Source organism: Phycodurus eques, chromosome 10, assembly GCF_024500275.1.
Source record: "Phycodurus eques isolate BA_2022a chromosome 10, UOR_Pequ_1.1, whole genome shotgun sequence".
Taxonomy (NCBI): domain Eukaryota; kingdom Metazoa; phylum Chordata; class Actinopteri; order Syngnathiformes; family Syngnathidae; genus Phycodurus; species Phycodurus eques.
In genome coordinates this window covers 26431141-26440944 of record NC_084534.1, presented here as the reverse complement: position 1 = coordinate 26440944, position 9804 = coordinate 26431141, and the positions used below count along the sequence as shown (strand labels likewise).

The 9804-nt window shown below is 40.9% G+C and overlaps 1 long non-coding RNA gene across 1 annotated transcript; it reads right to left on the bottom strand.

Annotated features, from left to right (window-relative positions):
* Positions 1 to 365: 365 nt before the first annotated feature.
* On the bottom strand, positions 366 to 4537 carry LOC133409165 (uncharacterized). Its single transcript, XR_009769373.1, has 3 exons — positions 4336 to 4537; positions 547 to 732; positions 366 to 454 (listed from the first exon to the last, which is right to left on the bottom strand). It is a non-coding gene; the product is annotated as an uncharacterized LOC133409165 (long non-coding RNA).
* Between the last annotated feature and the right edge of the window lie 5267 nt (positions 4538 to 9804).

Genomic DNA, 9804 nt, shown 5'->3' with positions numbered 1-9804 from the left:
AAAAATGACAGCAAACTTGTCCATTTGAAAAATCCATTTGTCCCACTCTATTTGAAATCACTCCGTTTTTTAGGGGGCACTTCTGTCTCAGGCAAACGTCTGTTATCGTTTCCGTTACCATGATGACCAGGTGCAGAACGAAGTCAATGGCTAGTCAGTGCTGTCTGTGTAGCGACTTTTCCAACCCCTCTAGCAACTTTTTTTCTTTCTTTCTAAAAAGCAACTTAGCAACAAATCCAGTGCCCTTTTCTGGTCGGAGGTTTCTTGTTGGAGGGGCAGGCACTTCAGAGACCCAATTATCTGTAACATCCATCCATCCATCCATCCATCCATCCATCCATTTTCTGAGCCGCTTCTCCTCACGAGGGTCGCGGGCGTGCTGGAGCCCATCCCAGCTGTCATCGGGCAGGAGGCGGGGTACGCCCTGAACTGGTTGCCAGCCAATCGCAGTTATCTGTAACAAACAAAGTCAATTGTACCGGGTGATTGTAAAGTAACTCCCTATTTTTAAGTACTTGTCATTTATTTCTGACCTATAATTCTTACACGAGAAGAAAGTGTATTGAATGGAGGTTTCTTTAAAATTGGATATGGGCGCCAGCGTGAGCCACCAGTTTCTCAAGCCGCATCAACTGATTTCACAAGGAACTCTTGTGGGATGGAAGACACAACTCCTCGTATTCGCCCTTCAAGTTCTTCCAAAGTCGTTGGTTTGGTAGAATAGACTTGCTCCTTTAATCGTGGAACATACACAAAAAAATTGAGAAAAATATTACAACATGTGAATAATTAAGTATTTTAAAATAGGGAGTTACTTTTCAATCACCCTGTACATAAATGTCCCCATTAAGATGGTAGCAGTGTGCCATTTGCATTGCCTGTAGACAGACGCAAACCAGGGAAGACCCACTTGTGGCAAACGTCTTCTTTCCGCATCTACTGTATTATGTAATCTCCCAATCAGACTGCTGCGAATTAGACAGCTTCACTGGTCTGTAGAATCGTACTGTCATGCATGACTACTGTCTCCATTACAAGAGTTAGGAGAAAATTAACTTTCAACCAATTTCATTGATTTGGGTGGCGAGTGTCTTTTCATGTAAAACAATGCCATCTCATTTCAGAGTTTAAAGGCTTTGCTAGTTACAGGCAGTGCTTGATGCTCAGTGAGTTTCTAAAGTAAGTGTGATTGGTTTTTCTTTGGCTTTTCCCGTCAAGGAATGCTATGGTAGCGTAGCGACAAAGGTAGAACACGTACATGTTTTTCCTGGCTGTTCACTACAATACGACTTAAGCAGCAAAATCCATAATGAAGGAATTTCTGTGTGGAGTATATTTTACACCCGTTACCTTATTTTGACACCTGAGTGGTAGCTTCGAATGCAACAATTGTGACTTAAAACATTACCTATACGTACACTTCAAGTGATTATGGTGGCAACAGCTTGGTATATTGAATCATCTCCTTACGGGAAAATTGTTTGGTAACGCATACCTTAACTTACTTAGTCAGAGTTAAACTATTAGAACTAGCCCAGTGATATTAAGTGCATTTCACAATAATAATAATAATAAGGGTAGTGTTAAATGAACACTTCAGTGTCAGTGCAAAAAAACGGAGCCATTTGTTTTCTTTGTAAAGGAAGAAGTTTTGATTCAGTTCATGTATCGGATATCATTAAATTGCTCAGGTGTACACACAATAAAGTGTGCAAGTGTAGCTAATATTGTGACCAGTATACAGTACGGTCATAATATATGTCAGCATATACTGTACGTTTCATATTCCCCTTAAGTAGCATAAGCATATCAGCAGATGGTTGTCGGTGTAGGATGTGATACAGTTCCTCTCCTGTTCTCCTTTACAAGAATATCGGGAGATTTCCTCCTATTTCTCCCAAAATAGAAGGGGTTGAATTCATAAACGCACACACGCAAACACACTCGCTGCACAGGGATTTACTCAATTCATTCATTCTCTTTGTGTTTCACTCGGTCAAACAAGGTTGAAGATACTGATTGTGGATGGTTGGCTCAATATATTTAAAAAAAAAAAAAGGAATTGTGTCTAAAGGGGGAAAATTTCAAAACGTGACTCACATGCTGATTCCCCCCCCCCCGCCACATCAAATGTGGGGTCTCTCACATTTTAAAAATCCGTTAACATGATCAAACCTGTTTGTATGTAACCCACTGAAGTGTAAAATGAATTTGTTGTCATTTTACACTTCAGTGGGTTACATACAAACAGATTTAAAAAAAATCAGCATGTGTGTTCTTTCTGCTCTTATAGCGTGTGATGTTCTCCAGACTATTTACCTTACAGGTTTAACATTTCCAATTGTCTGCCCTGAAAAATCATTCTTAACAAACCCCACACCATGGGATAATCTTGCAGGTTAATCCGGTAATATGGGTGTTGCGGATTTTTTTTGTAAGGGAGAAAATGCTCAAATTTGGCCTGATTTTCAGTGTGGCTGAACCCCACTTTGGAGAGAAAAAAAAGAAAAGAAAAAAAACACCCACGTTGGCATCCGACACAGGTCTTCACGTCCAAACCAGCCTGAGCTAATTTATAGCAACTATCGCTGTAAAGCACATTTTATGAACATTTATGAAAAGTTACTGCCAGCTATTTCATTTTCAATTACCTCTACAATGAGAGTTAATTCCAATCATGTCAAATTGTAGACTGGCTCCACTTTTTCCCCCCCATATCTGTTATATGCACGGACACAATGTGATTTACTTTGTCTTTGTAAATTCAAAAAAAAAAAAAAAAAAAAAAAGAACAAGAAAGAACAAAAGAAAGCAAGTGAAGGGGAAGAGGACCGGGAGTGGGTTTGGAAGTGAGAGGGAGGCTTTCATGCGAGTATTTCATTAGCTGTTATGGAAAAGAAGTAATTAAGATTAATTTCTCCTGGAGTCAGACATTAAAAGGGTCGGGGGAGCGCCTCAGCTGGGGAACATTCAGACAAATGCCAACAAACAGAACAACAAAACATATTATTACGCCACAACAGAGGAAAGTATTACATTTGGTTAAGCTGTACACATGTACACGTTGGTGTTTTAATTTGAGCAACTGGTGGGGAGAGAACTATTTGCAGTAAGTAGGCGAATGTATGTTGCAGGAAAAGTATAGTACAGGGAAAGAGCCGTGGCGCGAACAACTCGTTCCCATACTCTGGATCACAGTCATTCCAAATCGGTACAGTTCTTGCTTTGACACGAAGGAGAGGCAACGTTGGTTGGAAATGGGCCTCAACATTCAGCCCGGTGACCAAAATGTCTATGTCGATTCTCATGCAGTCATCCGGGTCATGGTAATCCACAAAACGGCGAGTCAAGGCAAGTGGACTTTTCTTGTTTGTCGAAGACATTTCCCCTGTAATGCAAAAGGCTTCTTCATTTCAACATTTTTAGGTGTGGAGTTTACCTATTTATGCCTCTGGTGTTTGTGTCCCCTGGGGGTGCTCACATGGCACAACCTCGGAGAGCAGCTTCTGCAGCTCCGGAGTCGGCAGTTCTTTTGGATCTCCAAATGAAGGGACATTACTTTGAGGACAATGACGTCCAAATTCCAGATAGGGAGGGTCGCTGGTTTGCAAGAGTTGAGAAAAAAGCCCTCGTTGTCAAACTCTGAAACATCTTCAACATACAAGAAAAGTCCAGTTGTCCGTGATCAAAGACACCGCAGAGTGGACGCCATACTGAGTTAATAGAGTTCTTGTATGCATAAAGAACAAATCCTTGAAGACACTGAGAACCAGTAGAGCAGAGGGAAGTAACGTAGTCGCAAAAAAAGACTTTTCGACACAAAAGCACCTTCTGAGATAAGCTGAACTGGTAATGGGGAGATGGCGCTACTTTGACAGCCTCTTTGTCCTTCATTTGCTCCGAACAGGCACTGATATCAAAGTAGCTTGCAATAGAAATATAGTGGATTGGCCCAATGCCTGCTACGGCGTCAGACACTGAGCGGGCAGTCCCTGTCACACGTAAAAGCCAAAGTAAAAATGTCAGTGTTCTGCCCTTGCTACTTTTGCACAATTTATTTGGAAAAGGGACAATTCCTCGGGAAGCTTGGCATGCACGGCAGTCATAGCGGGGCTGCTGAATGTGTCAGCGTTACCTTCACACACGCCACAGTGTAATATTACTCGAGGTAGAGGACAGAGTGGGAGGCGTTCTGTTCAGTGATCCCTTTTGCTGTCAATAAAGGCGCCCTTGACTGATAATGATCATCGCCCACTGAGGTAGTATGCATTTGTCTGGGCATATTCTCATTATTACATCTAATGACCATCTGTCTGTGGAGACCTTGTATGTCACCTTCCGTTTATCTGATGAGGTCACTTCCTGGACAGGTGCCAAGACAACAGTTGCAAGAATGCGGGTTTCGGGGTGTGTCGGCACGGCGGCCCCCCGCAAATCGACTCCCGTCCTCAGGGTCTCGCTTCCTGTGCGTCCTGCGATCCTTGCCAGCTTCCTCCCGAGTTGGTGGCAGCTCCATCCGTTCAGCCTTGGCCCCGAGTAAAAGGCCGTCTGTACCGAGCGAGCCAAGAAATGGGAGATTATTGCTCATCAAACGCTGTTATGCAAATGAAATATTAAAAGGGCAAGTTATCAAATAGTGTTTTTTTCCTAAACAAACCACTTGTTAGCCATGCTTTGGCTTCTCCTTGACCTTTTTGCCAAGTGCAGTGGAACCTTGACTTATGAGGGTCCCAACGTATTTTTCAAGTTACAAGCCATGACTTGGTCCATTTTTTTATGAGTCGTGCGCCGAAATGTGAGATCTTAGTCACCTTTAGTTACATTGAGTCCTGTAAAGTTAACTCACCCGTGGCGTGCAAAGGTGTGTCGTAGTCCAGAGCACACAAGGCTTGGTCGATGCCCCTTGAAAACCAGTCGTCGACATGGGAGGAGGGTGCGGATGGAAGTTTTTCTGCCTCGAATGACGTTTTTCCTGATCTAAATTCGTTCGCCAGTGGGGGGACCGAACCCAAACGAAAAACCACAAAACTGAGATACGAACCGAACTGTGGATTTTGTGAACTAATGGGTCATCGTCGCATAATTTGATCAGTAACGGTAGAGACTTACTCCACTGGATTTCATTTTGAAAATCCATTAAATTTTACTGATGCATTTGATTTATTGGCAGTTGTCATCATTTCAAAAGGTAATAATTGTTTCTAAAATAAATTATTGTTCAAAAGCAATACTCTTCACACTTTTATTACCAAAATGTTTTTACAATCATGTGTAATCATGTCTAATCAACGCAGCTTAGGAGTCTCAGAGTTTAAGGTTCTTTACTGTTATTTTTTCAAAGATAATTTTCCTCTCTAAAATTTAATGCAAATAAAGCCCACAATAGCAGAATTACTCTGGCTTTGCTGCTTTATAGAGTGATCTTGCATGGAAAAAGAGCTTCTATTTTTATACCCCCCCCCCCCACCTTATTCCATAATGAATTAAGTACGTTTCCTTGTACCACAAGTGCTACCAATAAATGACTTCATTTCCCCCCAAAACCACTGTGCTTTCTATACACGACTTGCAAACCACGGACCTCCTTGAATAAATGCGTGATCAGGAGCAATTAAGGCCATGTTGCACCAAATGACAAAAAGAAGCAGAGAAATGAATAAATAAATGACTAAATAAATATGCTTCAAATGTGCACATCCTTTTCTTCTATCTTGCCGTGAAATGTAATATCTACCGTGACATCAAACGTGTGTCACGGGCGCATCATGCTTCGTCAGAGTATTGCTCATCTTCTCGGCAACTGCTAATCAATACGAGAAGCAGGCTGTGCAGAGGACTGTCCCATTGTCGCAGTTGACGCTGTGGCAAATGGCAATTATGGAGGGAATTCTGAACAATTTCACGGGTGAACTCCTCTTGCCTCTTTGGCAAATGTGGCTTCGATAACAGATCTGGCAGTGGCATCACCGCCCTGTATTGCCTTATTGCCTTGTCATCGGTGAACTCGCTCAACTCATTGCATCTATTTGACAATAGCGGACTACACACATATCAATAATTGGGCCGAATTTCAGCATTTCCCCCCGTTCTGGTCAAAGTCAGCAAAGGCCCAATTATCGGAGTGATCGTTCCTCCCTGATCTGCTCAGAAATGGTTGGGGCTGACAAACGTTAACGTTAAACCTGTTCAATATTTACGATAACAAATCGACAACGATTGAGCAGCCTCAAGAAATGAAAATAATGTGTTTTTTTGATTTGATGATTTACAGTAGTTAAAAAAAATTTAAAATTCCACTTAAAATTAAAATTGTGTGATGGTTACAGAACAGATGATTTATATTACTACTGGCTTGCGTGGGAAAAGGTTAAAAGAGGCACCTGTGAGTTAACATTGTTCCTTTATTTGTGCTTTCCACGCTCTTTTGTACGACTTTTACTATGCCAGCGTTTTAGCAGTGATATTGTTTTTTGGTGGGACGGAAAATTTCATTTTTCTACGACGCTACTTACGCGAGGAGCTTCACCCCTAAATGGAGCTGTCTGGCATTTACTCGGCATGGAATGCATCCCGAAAAAGAAAGCCCGCAATGAAGTGAGAGAGAGAGAGAGGGACTCAAACGCCGGACCTTTTGTATGTCAAATGCCAATGTGAAGGGAGCTCTCTGTTTGTTGAGCTATTAACATTGTATAGTCAAAGAGAGCAGGCCATTTGCAACACTTTACATTGGTCAATAATTTCTAACGACCCACATGGGGACTGAACAACGGTACTGTATAGATTTGTGAAAAAAACGTTCAATTGATCAAATTTGAACATTGGTGGTTTTGGCCTGACACCAGCTACGTATATGTTTATTAGAAAATATTATTTATGTATGCATTTATTTTTGCTTTTATTATTATTATGTTCCATGTACAATCTTATGTACAGCACAGCTGCACCTTTTAAAGTGCTAAAGTTGAGTTGGGAATATAATGCTGCAAAGAATAAGATAATATTGAGGGTTTTTTTAAAATCAATTTTAATTTTCACAGTTGATAAAATATTACTTTAAAATTTGTCTGTCTAAACATTGCCTGACAGTGACAGTTTGAGCCTGGAACAGCTGATTTGGATTTCTCCTATGGGAAAAAAATAAGAAAAACCTAATCAAAATCGATTTTGACCTGAGGTCTTTTGTGCTTACATTACCTCCAAAATGTTCCCAACAAGTTTCAACTACAGGAAGAAATGGTTGACCAAAATGACCTGATCCCATTTTTTCAATACGGCCACGACTAAAAATAATCCAATGAGCAACTGCCAACCTTTCTAGGTATCAGAATCAGAATAATCTTTATTTGCCGAGTATGTCCAAAAAACACACAAGGAATTTGTGTTAGTTGGAGCCGCTCTAGTACGACAACAGACAGTCAATTTACACAACACTTTGGAGACAGAAAGACATTGACAAAAAAAAAAAAAAAAAACAGTCACTGAGCAGTAAAGGGTTGCTAGTTATCTGGTAATGCCGGTACATTATTTTATTTTTTTGACAACTGTGCAAAAAGATGCAGAGTCCTCTAGCACTTAGAGCAGTTCGAATGACTAATATTGCAATAGTCCGGTGCAATGACCATTGTGCGAAGGGCGCTGAGACTTCAAGGAGTGTATGCGGTTTAAAGTGACGAGTAGTGCGATCATCTGGGGCAATGTTGGTTGTGCAAATGTTACAGATACTCCTCAATCAGTGTGCAAATGGAGCAGATGCTACTCTGGCATGAGTGGCCAGTATATGCAAATAGTGCAGCATGGCGAGATTTCATTTCACCGGCCACGCCCAGTGCAGCACTAGCCAACCAATGGTACACGTGAACCCCTCCCGATGCCACACCTGTTACCTGTTAGCTCTTAATGGCCTTGATTCTAGACAGACACTTTTGCTGCATTGTCTTTAGGATCCTTGTTGACACTTTTTTTCCCCTCTTTTTTTATGTGGTCACCTGAGAAATAAAACAAACAAACACCATACCCATCGAGTTCACCACAAAATGTTCACTACAATTGCTAGACTCTTCTAAGGATAAGTCATGGTAGACAAACAATCCCCCCGCACCCACAAAAAAACAACTTTAACAATTAACATGCTTCCCCATCATTTAATGTACCGTACGTTAATGGTCCTCTAGTTTAGTCCAGTGATTAATTTCTGCCATTGTGATTTTACGAGACTATTCAAGAGTCTGAACAATTCTAATACGTTATAAAAAAAAATGCATGCTATATTGTTTGAGACTTGTGCTTATGTTTCCGTTTGTTGTTCTGAAGGATTACACAAACTACTCGAGTATGAAGGGAATACGCCAATGCAGCACTAGTTACATGTTGCAGAGTCAGGATTACCTTTATCATACCACATATCAACTCTCTTGCACCTGTGGATACACACTCACATATTCACCTACAGTGTATATTATATGGCGGCACGGTGACCGACTGGTTAGAGCGTCAGCCTCACAGTTCTGAGGTGCGGGGTTCAATCCCCGTCCCCGCCTGTGTGGAGTTTGCATGTTCTCCCCGTGCCTGCGTGGGTTTTCTCCGGGCACTCCGGTTTCTACCCACATCCCAAAAACATGCATTAATTGGAGACTCTAAATTGCCCGTAGGAATGACTGTGAGTGCGAAAGGTTGTTTGTTCCTATGTGCCCTGCGATTGGCTGGCAACCAGTTCAGGGTGTACCCCGCCTCCTGCCCGATGACAGCTGGGATAGGCTCCAGCACTCCCGCGACCCTAGTGAGGAGAAGCGGCTCAGAAAATGGATGGATGGATGGATGGATATTATATAATACTGTATATGTAAAATTGTATACAAAAAAAACTCCTCAAATGTTCAATAGTGTTTAGAAATGTTAGGTTTTGCGTTTATGAATACAATTTTTATGAATTAAGATTTTGAAGTTGTTTTGTCAGATATTATTACACTCATTTTACTGATAGGTTTTTGGCATGGTATCATTTCAGGACCGGAATCGACGTACTTTATGCGGGTATGTATCAAAGTCACAGTTTTGGTATTGCGACAACACCACATACAGTCGTTTGAAATCTATTGTTTGGCTCTTTATAAACTACAAACTGTTATAATAACTTGAATGTATTTAGTGCCTTTCAAGGGACCCGTACGGTAGCTGGGAAGTGCTTAACAATATAACAAATTGTGAAAAAAACTTTACCTTTCAGAAAACAAATTAAGAAAAGTTGAAATCATTTACATTTCAGAAAAGAAATTAAGTGAACAAATTTACATTTCAGAAAACAAATGAACAAAACACATTTACACTTCAAAAAACAAATTAACAAAAGTTTAAACAAATTTACCTTTCAGAAAACAAGTTAACAAAATCGGAAATACTTTTAAATTTTAGAAAACAAATTAACAAAACAATTATATTTCAGAAAACAAATTAACAATACCCGAAACAAATTAACAAAACCTGAAACAAATTACAAGTGAGACAAACCGGAAAGGGAACATACCATATCATAGATTGACGCGTTGTTAGGATTCCCACGCATTTTCCTGGCAGGACATGCCCTGCTCCAATATTACTGGCTCCAGGACACACGGCGCTGCACTATGATGGGCTGCTGTATCCCGGTAGAACACACCCTGCTGCTTCCAGATGGTAAAAGAAGTGACTTAAGTGTGTCGGTGTTAATATAAATCCCATTAACCCTAAAGTTAACGCGACGGAGATTCAATTACAAATCACGTCAAAACCCGTGGTCGACCGATCGGCCTCTCATGGTAACAGTTTCAG